Consider the following 15,543-nt stretch of genomic DNA (forward strand, 5'->3'; position numbering starts at 1 on the left):
AAGTTATTTAGGTTCTTTCAACCTCAATATAAAGGTAAGTTAAAACTGCTGTTACTAACTAGATGTTTGACCTCAGACAATAATAATAAACTTAACAACTGCAACATGTTTTATGGTATAAAAATAATTTTTCATTCATTATCTTTGCCTTTGCACATTTTATCTGCCTTTACCAGATGAAATACAGGATGTACAGTTAACTGGAATTTCATTAAAAAAATAATTATTTAGTGTAAGTATGTCCCAAGTGTGGGACATGCTATATTTTCCTTTGCCTAATCTAACAATTCTGTATTTGGAGAAGTCAAGGCTGAGAGAGATAGGCATTTTACCCAAAGTCATCAGGTTCTTTTGACTCCAAATCCAGTCTGTTTTTTTCTATACCACCACTGTGCTTAGATTCTCTGAACCTCAATTTTCACAAAAAAACTTAAAAAGTATGGGAGGAGTGGATCTAACCCAGGTAACTGTTAAACTGCCTTCCATTTGCAAGAGGCTATGTTCACAGAGATCTCATGAGGGCGTGTGAAACAATGCTACACACATTATCAGATGGGATTAGGGTCTTGGTTGTAATCAACCTCTTAACTCATTTAAGCCAAAAAGGAATGCAGAAATACTAGGTATCTTACAGGAAATCCAGGGAGCAAGAAAACCAGGTTTGGAGGTTGCAGAGCAATGAGTAATCTCAAAATTCACCATTACGACTAGCCAGTGAAGACCACAGTGCCACTGGCACTAGGCAGAAGCTCTGCAGATGGCCCAGGCAGGGATTGGAGCACTCTAATAGACACTGACCACTGCCACCTCTGCAAGATCCTGTCTCTCAACCACCTTCCGCCATCCTCACCAGGAAGGATTCTGTGCATAGCGTCCTGCCTCCTCTGATTCTTCTCTAAATCGAAATCTTGAATTACACCTAATTGGTGTTGCCTAGGTCACATCTCTACGTGTTAACTGCAAGGGAAACTGGAAAAGCGAGTTCCTGTCTTTTACCCTAGACAAGAATGACTCTTACAGTGGGAAATTCCCCATACATAGAGATGGTGTTTAATAAGTACTGGACAGCAGAGAAATTATGCCACATGACTTTAGAAACATGTTGAAATGTTACATGCTTTGCCAGAATAATTGTGTTTGCCGTTAGCAAATACACATCATACTCACTCCCATCACACATATACATGTATCAGCTGCCTTAACCTAAACTGTTTTAAATTTTCCTCTCCTCTCAAATCCTAACAAAGAGCATACATATTTTATTATATACTGAATCTTCATCCATATAGCAAACCTGACATAAAGCACCAACTAATAAATGCAAATTACCATACTATCTATCCAAATAGCTTTGAAAGTCCCAGAGAATCTGCCCCGTGTAGTTTTCCAGATCCCCAGATTTCATTTCATTGTAGTGTGGGAACATGCCTCTCTTAGAGAAGTCCTAGTCACTTTAAATTCCAAGATCGCATGAGTGTTTGCTTCTCAGTTAGCATCCTGAAACCTGAAAATACTGACAACTGTTAATCTTTATTGTGGATGAAGTTTGTATTTTAAATCCAAGGTCTATAAGCTTCTCTATGTAAAGTTTTAAATAATCTACTCTTGTAGGTTTATTCTGCTTGTAGAACTAACATTGTAAGTGCTATGCATGGGCCATGAGAAGAAAAGACACTGCAAAACACACACTGGTTTTCCGGAGACCAGAGAAATCCTAAAAGGACTAGCAAAGACTGGATGCCCATATATAAACTACTCAACTATCTCATTACTTAAGTTGAACCTGTTGCCTTGCAGTGGTCCCAGACAACATTCCTCAGAAACTCCTTTCTTTCTGGTGCTGAGATAAAGAATCTCACTTCAATGATAGCCTTACTGCTTCAAGTAGATTCATAGATTCCATTAGGGTAAATAAACTTCAAAGAGAAACACATGTATTTTTTTGAGTTTACCTCAAAAATAATTTTTGATTCTTAGAAATTTTATCTGAAGAAACATGGAGGAAACAAGTTGGAGCTGAAAAGAGCTTATAACTTTTTTCAAAAGGTCTTTATTTCCAGCTTAAAATGTGTGTAGTCCTGCACTCTGAAAAGAAACAAACTTGAATTCAACAGCATTTAAGGAAAATCCCAAGTTTTCTTTAAAGCTTTAGTTCATCTGTTTCGAGTTGGGTGTAAATTGTACAGGAATAGATTCTTTGAATTTTTTTTCTTTATAAGTAAAGAAAACTATGTAGACTGCCCAGTTAATACATTATTTCTTTTGGTAGCTCTGATTCAGTGGAGAACCTCCATCTCTTCCCATACAAATAGGATAACTGAATTTCTTTTAACAGCCCAAGCTCTCAAGTCATGCACAGTTGAGTCAATACTACATTACTAACCTCTCCCCTGATAAAACTTTGACATTTTTCCTATTTTCTTTTTTAGGTAGAAAGTAGAACATGTAAAAGCTATTTATACTAAATTTCCTCATTAATTTATATTAAGTGATACCCCAAGATAAGGAAATTTACATTAAGCATTTTTATTCCCCCCAATATAATCCTGAATATGAAACTTTGTTAAAGTAAAAAGCCAAGTAAGTCTTGAAGACAAAAGAAGTTACTAGAGAGTAATCACTAGTCCTTAACATATGAAGGTTAGTAGATGGGTATTTCTGCTAGTTAGCTAGCAAACAATTCTTCACAGGAATATATGGTGGGAAGACTGTGGTTAGGGACCGATGGTATGTGTATCATCACCCAATGTCTGCTTCCTGGTGTCTTCCTGAGCCACTCCCCATCCTTGGTGAATTTGTCTGTATAAAGTTTATAATAATCTGAAAATTTATAAGGATGTCTTCATCCCTATGCTTCACTTGGACAACCTGACAAATACCGATACAATGAAAAGCATGTATGTGAATTTGTTTTCCTTGCTGACATATGAACTGGGTGTTCATTTGTGAAGTCATTTGCTCTGAAGGAGAAACTCCATCAGTGGGTCTGTACGTGAAACTAAGTAGAACTTCAGGTGTTCTCAGGTGGTTCTATTTCTATGTAACACAGGTAACTACTTACTCAGATGTATTTGTAGTTAATGTTTTCCTTAGCTTTCCTGTATTTTCAACAAAATGTCACAAGTTTCTCAAAAAGCAATTAAAAACACAATTTAATCACTGATACCTGTCAGTGTTCATTTCATTATCCCATGTGCCAGACATATTTATGAAGATGACAATTATTTATCTCAGTAAACCTGTTTCTGTTCAAGGAGCATTCAAGAATAGGAATAAGGTCACTGTATACTCTAATATGCTGTGACAGCTAACACATCTTCGTACGCAGTGCTTAGGCACCAGGGATGGAATTTAAATGTTGGTACAAGTATCCCATTTCTCAAGTTTGATATATTGTTTGAACTTTTAAAGGCTTTACTATGAATGAATTTTCTACATAGGTAATTACAACAGTTGGGCTATGTGTGTTCTGGTTGTTAACTATTGAATTCAAAATATACTGACACCCAGTTGCTTTCTTTTCTTTAACTATGTTAAAGGAGACACTGATAACCAGTAGATCAAGAGTGATAACTATATGCTATGAGACTGAGGGGTATAGAGAGGCAAACAGAGGTATGCAGAAGTATGTAGCCTGACTTCTGTTCCTAGCATGCTCAAAAAGGATAGGCAAGGGCTGATTGATTTTTAACTGCAAAGTAATGATTTCCTGAGCCTCTCAGTCATTTGTCTAACTATCCCGGCTTGGTATTTATCATCTCCCTAGAAGACCTGATTGAATGTGCATTTCTGAAAGCTTCAGAGATTATTAAAGTCCAATTGTCAGCCCATAAATCATTCTAAGTTTTTATATTATATGACTCTGAGGCATCCATGCTACTAATTGCAGATTTCCTTCTAAGGCTTTTATGATAGCCAAAGTGCAATTCTTAATCCCCCTGTGACTTAGTCAGTTATTCATAGACTGAGTAATATCACCATCCAGGCTGTAGGAGAAATTGAAATTTTGTTTGAAGGCTAGCCAAATTATGGATTACTGAAGGATCTGCCATCTGATTACCTAATAATTTACAATATTAGCTATATGCCTGTAACCTTATGATATCTCCCCTTATGTTTTCTTTATTTCAATTATTTCCAAGGTTTTAAATTTTATTTTTTCCTAAAATATTCACCAATATCATATCATCATATTCAAGATAACAGAGGTTCAATTCAAGAAGTGTTTATTGCAGCGCTACTATAACCCAAGAACTACCCTAGGGGATCAGGGTTTGAAAAAATCAATCAACTGTAATACACATAGATGCACCAATCATAGAATATTCTGCAAAGTGATGAGTGCTATAATAGCTGTTGAGGGAAACAGAAGCATGGAAGCCTCCCTAGAGGTAGCTAACCTTAAGCTAGAAGATGTGAATTCCTCTTAGGGTACAAGAGATATAGAGGAGAGCAGGATCTGTTTGGGGAAATAGTGGCCAAAGCAGAGGCCTTTACAGGAAAGGGAAAGCCAGAATAGAAGCTGGAAAGGGAATCAGGGACTCGTTAAAACCAATTATAGATTCTTCTTGGTCTTGTTCTTTTGGAATCATCCCAGCCCTATGTATTCCCTTCCCAAAACCATAGGGAGCATTAATAGTTCTCAGGATGCCTATTTAGACTGGTTTTCCTATCTCCATACTAGTCATTTGCTTTTTTCCTTCTTTCCCTTAACCGAATTCAATTTTTTACCCCAAGGGCAGAGTGATGTAAGATGTAAATCTGATCATGGCACTCAGTGTCTCTGTAGCTCCCACCTGCTCTAGCCCATGTGTTCTAGCAGGTCATACATCCCCCTCTATGACCTGGCACTTGCTCTCTGTCCAGCTCCATCTTCAGGGGATCTCCAGTTTGCAATCCTTGAATTCAGCATGTTCTCATACTTCTGTGCTACAGCATGTGCTGCATCTCTAAACTTGAGAAATCTCCTCTCACCCCTGCGTCTCACTGAAAGCTGGTACTTTCAGGGAGAGGGCCTTCTTGGGGGAGGGGTGCTTTTTAGAATAATAGAAACACACAGCCTCTTCTTCTTCTCTGTACTTACAGCACTCTGTATGTACTTCAATGAAAACATTTATCCCACTGATTATATATATATTTTTTTTATCCCTCTCCTTACCTTTTAGTTTTTTAAGGCTAAATAGTTCATCCTGTTCATTATTACCTCACCAAGAGCTAGCAACTGTTCCTGGTCCATAGCAAAGGATTATTTTATGAACAAATGAGTGAACGTTAATATTTGAGTCAAAGAAGAGAGAATTTCAAAAATGGAGGGACTGAGTCAACAGTCATTTTACACGGAAAGGTCAAGGAGAATTAGGGTAAAAGTTATTAATGATATTTTCAATACTAATTTCTCAAATGATCAAGGTGGGTTGAGAAGTGAATTGGTAATGAGGAAGTGGCCACAGGAGATCTCCTATACAGTATTTATAAATTGACCATATCTGTAAGACACAGACAAAGAAATTAATAAAAAGAGAAAGATAGAAAATACAATACAGATGGGATAATTGATGGGAAATGAATCCGATGGAGATAAGGAATAGCATCAGACTACATTTGGAGAGATTTTTCTTGTAGAGTAGAGAGACTTCTTAGACAAGTGGTAATGCAGTACACCACTAAGGGAAGAAACAGGTAACTTCACAAGTAGAAGAAATGGGATTTGAACATTTTTGCACTTCTGCCTTATGTCTTTATTGTTTATTTCATTGCCTGGAACATAATAATAGTTCAATAAATATTTACCAAATGATTATTAACTATATTTTAAGAAACACAGGCTCACTATTGGAGTATGAGGACCTAAGAGAATCATAAAGATTTGGAGAATCTACAGTTGTGCATCCAAGTGATAGCTTGGGTGAAATAAAGTTTAGCTCTCCATATCTATCCTGTACCCATATAAAGTTCAAGTAATAATAGTAATAATAACAGGTATTGACTATGAACTGTCTCTCAATCTTAAGGTACTGAAAGTATCTTCAGAAACTTTTGCTGTTCTCCTAAATCTGTAATATGCAAACTAAGTGAACAAAGAATGCTATTATGCAAATTCAAGGCAAGTCTCCTAAGTTCTCTTTCCAAATACATTATCAGCCTTATGTTCTTCCTATATAGAAATGCTAGAACTTCCTCTGAATAACCACCATGGAACCAAGTGAGAGAATACACTAAGGTGAAGCAAAAAATTTATAAGCAGCATAAGGACCCAGTTAAAAGTTGACATATTAAATCTGTAATGATATCAATTGGCAATGCTTTAAAATTGTCTTGTCTGGTTCTTGGTAGGGCAAATGGTAAGGGTCTAAAGCAGGGGTCCCCAACCCCCGGGCTGCAGACCACTACTGGTTCGCGGCCTGTTAGGAATTGGGCCGCACAGCAGGAGGTGAGTGGTGGGCCAGAGAGCGAAGCTTCATCTGCTGCTCTCCATCGCTCCCCATCACTCACATTACTGCCTGAACCATCCCCCCACCCCATCCATGGAAAAACTGTCTTCCACAAAACCAGTCCCTGGTGCCAAAAATGTTGGGGACTGCTGGTCTAAAGGATGTGAGCATGCTGGTAAGACAGGCTGTGGGAATCCATGAGGAAATTATGCTTAATAAATTAAGCATAATTTATTCTGCTTAAACTGGAAATTTAAGGCTTTGAGTTTCTTTGGCCAGAATGTCAACAGGCAAGTTAGATAATATTTAGGCATAGAATAGAATGGGTCTAGCATGTTGTCTGTGACAAGCACTTGTTTAGGTTTATCCCTACCCTCTTTCTACCAGGTGGCTGGTTGCTCTTGTCTCCTATTGTTTCTCAGGGCATCCAGGCTCAGAAAGACCTCTTATCATGATTATAAGTCAAGACAGGCATCTGAAGTTATTGAAAAATAGTTTAGAAAAGCCTGTGGATACTTTCTCAGCATCCTTTCCTTTTGGTTAGATTTGTCCTAACTCATGCATTATATTACTCATTCATTCAACAAATATTTATAAAGAGCTGACTCTATGCCAGACACTGTTCCATGTGCTGGGTGTAACAGTAAACCAAGAGGCAAGATCCCTACTCTTATGGAACTCAATATTTTGACCATGAAAAAAAGATTCTAAATGACTACACATACACATACAATTTTTTAGAAGGTATTTTTATAAGTTAGTAAGCTAAAATTAAAAAGAAGACTGTGGGGATGGTAAGGGACTGTGTAGATTAGGTCAAGAAAGAGCACTGTGAGAAGCTCAGATGTGAGCTGAGAACTGATGGATACCAAAGAGCCATTCACATGACAACATGAATGTAGAACATTCAAGGCAGAGGTAACAGGCAAGGAATGAGCTTGCAGTGTGGCTAGAGCACAGGAAAGAACGTGCAAGAAAGGAAACGTGCTTGGATCACAGTGAATGAGGGAGAAAGGAGTACTAGAGAAGGGCAAATGAGAAGACACAAAACAATTTTCTTTTTTGAAACACTGTGCAGGCTATGATAAATAGTCTGAGTATATTCCTCTCTAAAATGGGAAGCCACTAAACGATTTCAGCAGAGGTTTGACATGATTTGATTTGTATTTCCAACACTTTAGCTTTCACTTTAAGAAAGGATGTAGAGAAGAAGGAGGGAAGCTATTGTTAAGAAGCTGTTGCAGTAGTCTGAGAGATAGATGATGGCAGCATTGTCTAAAATAGTAGAAAGAAATAGATGAATTCAAGATGTTTTCAGAGAGAAAACTGACAGGACATTGTCATCTGTTGGATGTGGGTATGAAAGAAAATGAGAAAACAAAAATAAGTTCTAGGCTTTTAGTTTGATGTTGAGCTTTGAAGAACAGATAGTGTCCAACCATTCTAAAGACACAAAGATCTACCCAAGACTCTGAGTATACGAATTATGATAGTAAACTGAAATCCTTTTTGAAGCTCTTCCTCCTGTGTTTCTTATATCTTTAGCATGACCTAACTTCTAGTGACCTCAGTGGGAAATGCTGTAGTCATCTGGGACTTCTCCAATTCTTTCACCTACCAAATCCAGCCTGACATACCCAGTTGTGTAGATTACACTTCTAAAATGTCTCTTAAATATGTACCCTCTGCTATATTGCAATTGACATTGTCCAGATGTGCTCAGAATCTTCAGTGGAACATTGCTTAGTATCCCCAATGTTCTACTCTGCCTCCAGGTTTCCTCTTCTCTGCCCATTCCCATCAAGCTGCAAGCTGCTGCCACAGTTGTCTTCATAAATCAAGGATTGGATGTATTTATATACTTACGTGAAACAGAAATCAGATATAAAAATGTGATGACTCCCAACTTGTGAGTTAAGGCTAAATTCCTGAGCATGTGACATAATAGCCTTTTCCAAAGACATATGATTAGAACAATACCAATCTCTGATAAAATTTTAACTGGCCAGAGAAAGAATGAAACATTAGGACTTCTATATCTGTGTGTATATCCTTTTCAATTGAGTGATACGTTTATCAGTTGTCCTTTCTTGAACAGGACTGTACACTATTTTGATATTGTGTTCTTTGGATCTATTCAAAGATTTCCAGTCACTAGTCAGAAGACACCTCTTATTAATATGTGTCAGGTCCAAGGGAGTTGTAAGCACCCGGGACACCAGTGGGGATGAGTCATCTGAGACAATGCCAATAGTTGCTACTCCAGCCACAAGTGATGCAACGGAAAATGACCCCAATCAGTAGAAAATTCTTCATCCAGAGAATGTACACGATGCCAGAGAAGATACTTTGTGAAAAACTGAAAGACACCATAGGACTCTAGACCATTGTGTCTTCAGAGATTTAATATCATCTGCGGTTCTGTTTTAATAAAACTTTCTTTTGCCAAAGCCTACTAAATAGGTTTACCCATTCAAGAGACGTTTGGGTGTTCTGATGAGTATTTAAGAAGAGAGTATAAATTACTGTAAAATAACTAGTATATTCTATGTCACAGGTAACTAAGTGGCATCATTTTATTATATTCAATTATATTATTGCATTTTCTTAGGAGTTTTTTAATATGTGCAAGTCCTAACTATCTAAATAGTTTGCAAATCTGTTTTTAGGGCATGGATATTGTCAAATATTTATCTATTTTCCATAAACATTTTGAGAAAATTAGGGTTATTCTTGAACTTTTGTTGAGTTTAAACCAATTGCTTCCAGGATTGAATAACTTAAACTAGAATCAGCTAAAGTCTTAGTTGGAATTAGCAGAAAGAAAATACCAGAAGGAAATGGAAGGAGGATCTCTGAGTTATAGGAAGGGTTACAGTAAGAAGAAGGTGAAAGAAAACACACCAGAGATAAATTTGTCTTACTGGACAAAGTAGTAAGGGGTGAGCCTTGGGAAGAAATATACTACCTGATCTTTCTGAGATGACAAGTCACCAAGCAAGGTTTATAAATAATAAACCCATAAGAAATTATAGAAACAGCCTGCTGAATTTAAAGCAAAATGAACTGTGAGTCCTCATGAATCTGTTTCCAAGTTAACCTGATAAAATTACCCTTAATTTAAAATTTCACAGTCACTACCACATTGGGTGCACATTAGAGGTGCATCGGGTAATTACTATTTTTTAGCATTACATACAATTTAGACCAGACTCAGGCAATGCAATGTAAATCCTTTCCTTGAATCTGACCTTAACCACAAAGTCTAATTATCTAACCAGGACAGTTAGCAGGGCAGAGAGAACCCATTATCTAGAGCAGGTTTTTGCAAAATGCCAGTTCACTCATCATTTATTGGCTAAAAAGCAATCTGACCTTGGGTGTGAAGTCATTTTCTGAAAATCATCTTGGAATCCAGTAAATCCACTAGAAACTTAGCAGAAATTGAGATTATGAGCACCAGATACATGTTTCCTAGACACAACCTGGCATGACAGTGCAGGAAACATTTATGTTAATATTCTGATGCCAGCAATCACTACAGACATGTATTTGCATTCAGAATGTGCAGTCACAGAAGCAACATGATCTAAAAGCTTGTTGTGTGTTAAATGACTCACAGTGTTTCACAGACAACAGGAAGTTTCACTTGCACAAGGTACTAGAATTAATGCGTCAAGATTGGTGACAAGCTCTTAAGCTGATACATATATCAAGGAACTGAGCTCCTCATAACCAACCTGTCATACTTGATTATGTTCTGGGAAAATGCCCCAAATACAAATGTGACTTTATTAAATCTAACATATTAAATGCAGTCTGCTGCTAAAAATTACTCCCATTTTTATATAGCACAATGTATTTCCATAAACTATATAATGGAGAATAATTTAAACATTAACAATAAAGAATTTGGAGAAAATATTGTTATAATTTGCATTAAAATGTCATGAGATCAGAGAGGCTTAGAACAGATGATTTGATGGAGTCTTATTTTCCTGCAAGTCCATTTTATTTGAAGTAGGGTAAACACCGCCTTAAAATATCCTCTCTCATAAACAGAACACCTCAATCTTAAGAGTTCCTAATATAGATATTCTGAAATTGTTCATTTGGGATAATGACAAAGAATACAGAGGGAAGAGAGAATCGTGTTCCTAAGGTAGAAGAAATTACCAGATATTTGCTTTCTGTGGAGTTGGTTACTAAAACCAATGTGACGGTGTGATCTTGCCAAACTTCAGTGAATGAAGTATATTTGCACAAGGGCAATGTCAAAGACCCTCTGAGAGTGTGAGCCAACATCAGCAGTGGGTCCAGTGTCCAGTGACTCTTCCAAAGGAATGGAGACTGACTCATGAAAACTAGGTGAGCTATTAATAGTCAGGTGTGAGGATTAAGGACTGAGCAGCATCTGGATGTGGAAGGTGCAGAGCAATAGGACTGGGTGTGGTCAAACCTTGAACTAGGCAAGTCCAAAGAGGTGGGAAATGTGCAGTGGAAAAGGCATATGGGACCAGAGAGCTATGATGACTAACTAGTTGCTGTCTTGGGCCACTTGAGCAGAGTGACTTGATTCTAAGTGTCATAAATATAGGAAGTCAATACAGAACATGGCTGTAAGAGCAGAGGTTTTAACATCAGAAGAACATTAAGCTCTCTCATGTATTAACTTTGTGACCTTGGGCATGTTACTTTACTTCTCTAAGCTTCAACTTCTCCATCTGTAAATGGAATCATACGTGTTGGGGTCGCAATGAAGAAGCTACATAAGCACTTAATATAAGTGGCATATTTTGAGTGCACAATAATATTAACTTCTATTAGTGTTGTCTTTGTGCTCCTTATATCAGCCCAAATCACAGTGAATTAAGACAAGATTGATCCCAAGTCTGGGATAACCCCTGGCTCTGTGGACTTAATAGACTCCAACTATGTTTAGGGGCAGGTTGAGTGGCCCAGGCAACTGTTAGCTGTAAGGTCTTTCCAGGTACTGTGGGTCTCCTTATAGGTTGCACTTTGCAGACACCTTGGGAGCTTTATAAAAACTGATCCCGTGGTCACAGTTTCAGAGATTCTGATATGAATAATGTCAGGGGTGACCTAGGTATCAGAATTTTTAAAAGCTTCCCAGCCAGGTGGTTCTAATCTGCTAGGAAGACTGTTGTCACCGTCTTGGAGAATAGCCAAGTTAGTGGAAGGACCTCTGACAGACTAAAGATTTCTCTAAAAGAGGCTGGAGTTATGCAGACAGCAGCTATTTAAACCAGCCCTAATAAGGAAGTGAACTTAGAATTGACTGTAAATTTCATAGAAAAAGAATAAATCAAGAGAGATGAGGATATTATTAATTGGAAAGTTTACATTTCTTCAACATCCAGGTAGGCTGATTTCTTATGAGGAAAGTACAGTAAGTTCTAAAAAGTTTAAAATCTGCATTTTATATGAACACCTGGCAAGTTGTATACTGAAAGCGAGATAAATGGAGATGGAGACAGGGATGGGGACATTGACAGACTAAGATAGAGATAGGGACAGAGAAGGTCATCAGGGTCTTGTAGACGGCCTTAAGAATAAGTAATTCCTCGGTGCACCAAACATTGCAAGTTCTGTGTTTGATGAATTATACTTCAATCCTAAATACTCCTGTGATTTTAGAAGTAGATTTAACAGTGAAGTAGTAAGGGGCCTGGAAGTACTTGATGTGGAAGGAAAAATAAAAGAAAGAAAAAAAGAGAGAAGTTCAGAAACAACAGCAGCAGTAGCAAGAAGTGACGGGCTATCAGTAGACTGAGCAATGAGAAAGCAACAAAGGAGTGAAGGTAGAGTGCCAAAAAACCCCAAACTTAACATTTTAGAAGGAAGCAGGAGAAAAAACAGAAAGGGAAGAGGCTAAGTGGAAGTATAGGTAGGAAATCACTCTTCTTGTTTTTGGAGGGGATTCTGATTAGGATGGGAAATGTGCCCTCTTCCCTTGCTGAGAGGCCGTCATTCCTAACACAAATGTCTTCTCCTCTATTAGCAGGTGCCAGGGGACTTAGCAGCCCTTCCACATGTTCTTGTCTTTGAGTCTCTAACCAGAAGCACTGATATTGGAAAGACAATAAGCAAGCAAGGGCTGATGGGTGAAAGCTCCCTCATGAATAAGTAAGAAGGCTGAATTTGGGTCTCAGTTTTCAAAGAAGAAAGAAATCTAATCACTTAATCTCTGATTTTGGCAACTGGGACTTGTTATCCCAATAGATTCTTCTACAGATCTCAGAGCTATAAACCTTAAATTGCTAAAAACAGCCTTGCCTCTGCAGTCCATCTTACAGCCCCAAGGTCATCTGTGATTTGCATAATTAGCAGTTCTAATTTATTTTTTTCTTCAAAAATAAGAGCTGTGATAAAAATAGAAATATTATAATATTCTTGTTCTTCAAATGGTTTTCATTCTAGTTTGCAATTGTTTTTAGGTACTAGAAGAGTATAATAATTAGGATCCATTATCAAGATGATTGGAACACTGAATCACTATAATGACCTCTGTCTGTTTAAATCGTAGTGGCATGTTCTTATAAATAATAGTTTTATAGCCATTTCTGGAATCTAAATTCAAGGAAGCAAAATAATCCTATCTTGCTGAGACAGACTATACCTGCAAGAATGGAATTCTTTTTTAGTGAGAAAGTTACAAGTATTTTCCTTCAGAGTAGCAAGTGGAGGGTGATCACACTCCAACAGGGTCACTAGATGTCAGGACCCACCCCTGCCAGATGCTCCAGTACCCCTGGCACCTACTGAGAAAGGAGAGAAGAGCTTTGTACGCGGTTTACCAACTTCTCCACTAAATCACCAACTTCTCGAAAACCACAGCTCATTCCCTCTCTCTGGGGAGCAAGTAATAAAAGAAATCTTGTGTAAGGAATGATTTTCCTTCATCCTATTTTTAGAATCTGTGCAGTGAAATGAGGGTTTCTCTATGAATATTTTTTCTGACTTCCTGGCCTACCTGGTTACTTATTTCAAGATTTTCACCCTAGCTCTTCCCTTTGGAATCTTCCCTTTGGAATCCATAGCTCTTCCCTTTAGGAATTTATAATTTCAAGATTTTCACCATAGCTCTTCCCTTTGGAATCCACGTAAAGATGACCTCCCTTTAGTGTATTTTTCTCAAGTTTTATTGAGGCATGATTGATACATAACATTTTATAAGTTTAAGGTGTACAAACTAATGATTGAATATCTGCATGTATTGTAAAATAATTATAGTAAGTTTAGTTAACATCCATCAACTCACATAGACACAAATTATTCTTTCTTGTGATGAGAACTCTTAGCAACTTCCAAATATACAATATAGTATTGTTAACTATAATCAACATGCTATATATTACATCTTCAGAACGTATTTATTTTATAAGTTTCTATCTTTTGACCACCTTCACCCAATTTTCCTACCCTCATCCTCAGCCTCCAGCAACAACAAATTGGATCTCTATGAGTTTTTTTTCAGATTCCACCTATAAGTGATATCATACAGTATTTGTGTTTCACTGTCTGATTTCACTTAGCATAATGCAAATCAAATCAAACATAAGTACAAATCAAAACCACAAAGATGTATCACCTCATACATGTAAGAATGCCTATCATCAAAAAAAATAAAAGGGAGAGATAACGAATGTATTCAAGGATGTGGAGAAAAGGAAAACTCATTAACAGTTGGTGGGAATGTAAAATGGTGCAGCCACTATGGAAAACAGTATGGAAGTTCCTCAAAAATTTCAAAATATAACTACCATATGATCCAACTACTACACTTCTGAATATATAACCAAAGGAAATAAAACCACGAATCCCAAAAGATATCTGTATCTCATGTTCACTGCAGTATTATTTACAATAGCCAAGACATGGAAAACTAACCAAGTTTCCACTGATGGATGAATAAAGAAAACATATAAATACATATATGAAAAGAATTATATATATATTTTTATATATATATATATATATATATATATATATATATATATAGTAGAATAGTATTCAGCCACAAGAAAAGAAGAAAATCCTGCCTTTTACTACAATATGGATGGACCTTGAGGGCATTATGCTAAATGAAACAAGTGAGACAGAGACAAATCCTGTATGATCCTTTTGTATATTAATAGATGAGGGAAAGTGAATGAGAAGAGGGGTTAGGATTGACCATCATGATCCCAGATCACTGCAATTTCTCTCTGCTCAGCCACAGGTAATTTCTTCACTGCTATTCACAGCCTCAGAACGCTTCCATGCAATGCTGTAATGAGACAGAGTCCTCTGCAGGGCTGGCGTCCCCAGATAGGTAGGCCTCATTTTTAGGATGACCATACATGACCTGGTTTTTGCTGGTTGCCTTGACATAGCTATTAATAGTACTTCCTTTCTTTCTGTAAAATTGTCTCTGCTTGAAAAACAAAGTATCAATATATGGTCACCCTACTGATTTCCCTTTATACTGCCATTCCTCACTTCTACCTACACCACCACCACACAGAGCTGTTAATATATTCCAGATTTTATTGAGTAACTGGAGGAACTTATAAAGAGTAAGTTAAAGAATTTCAAACAAAATCTGATACATATGATTTTTCTTATAGTCCAACAGAAAAAGACTGAATATATTTTACTTTTTATAGGGTCTACCCATGGATGTACCCCAGTTCCTAATATTTCTCCCATCCTGAGTTGCACATAGTGCTCTGTGTATGTGCACATGTGAAAGTAGAAATGGGATTGGTCTCCATGAGCCACTCCTATCAAGTTATTCTAAATATACACACAGTCTTAATGCTATCATATATGAAATGTTATCATATATGAAATGCAGACACAACTTTAAGACAGGTCTCAGGGGCTCCTATTCCAACCAGGTTGCCACAATGAGATGCTTCTGCACAGAACCTTGTCTCCTCCACCTTCCACACCTGCTCTGAGAGCACCATGACCTCTCCACAGTGTCAGACCCCACCCAGCTTCTCATGGGAGATGGTCTCACTCCAGGGACCATCTCTCTTCTCCTAGAAATACTCACTAAACAGAGTAGTACCTATTTGTGCATTTCCCAAGTCTGATTTATTTA

This window comes from Hyperoodon ampullatus (genome assembly GCF_949752795.1).
Source record: "Hyperoodon ampullatus genome assembly, chromosome: 15".
Classification (NCBI taxonomy): domain Eukaryota; kingdom Metazoa; phylum Chordata; class Mammalia; order Artiodactyla; family Ziphiidae; genus Hyperoodon; species Hyperoodon ampullatus.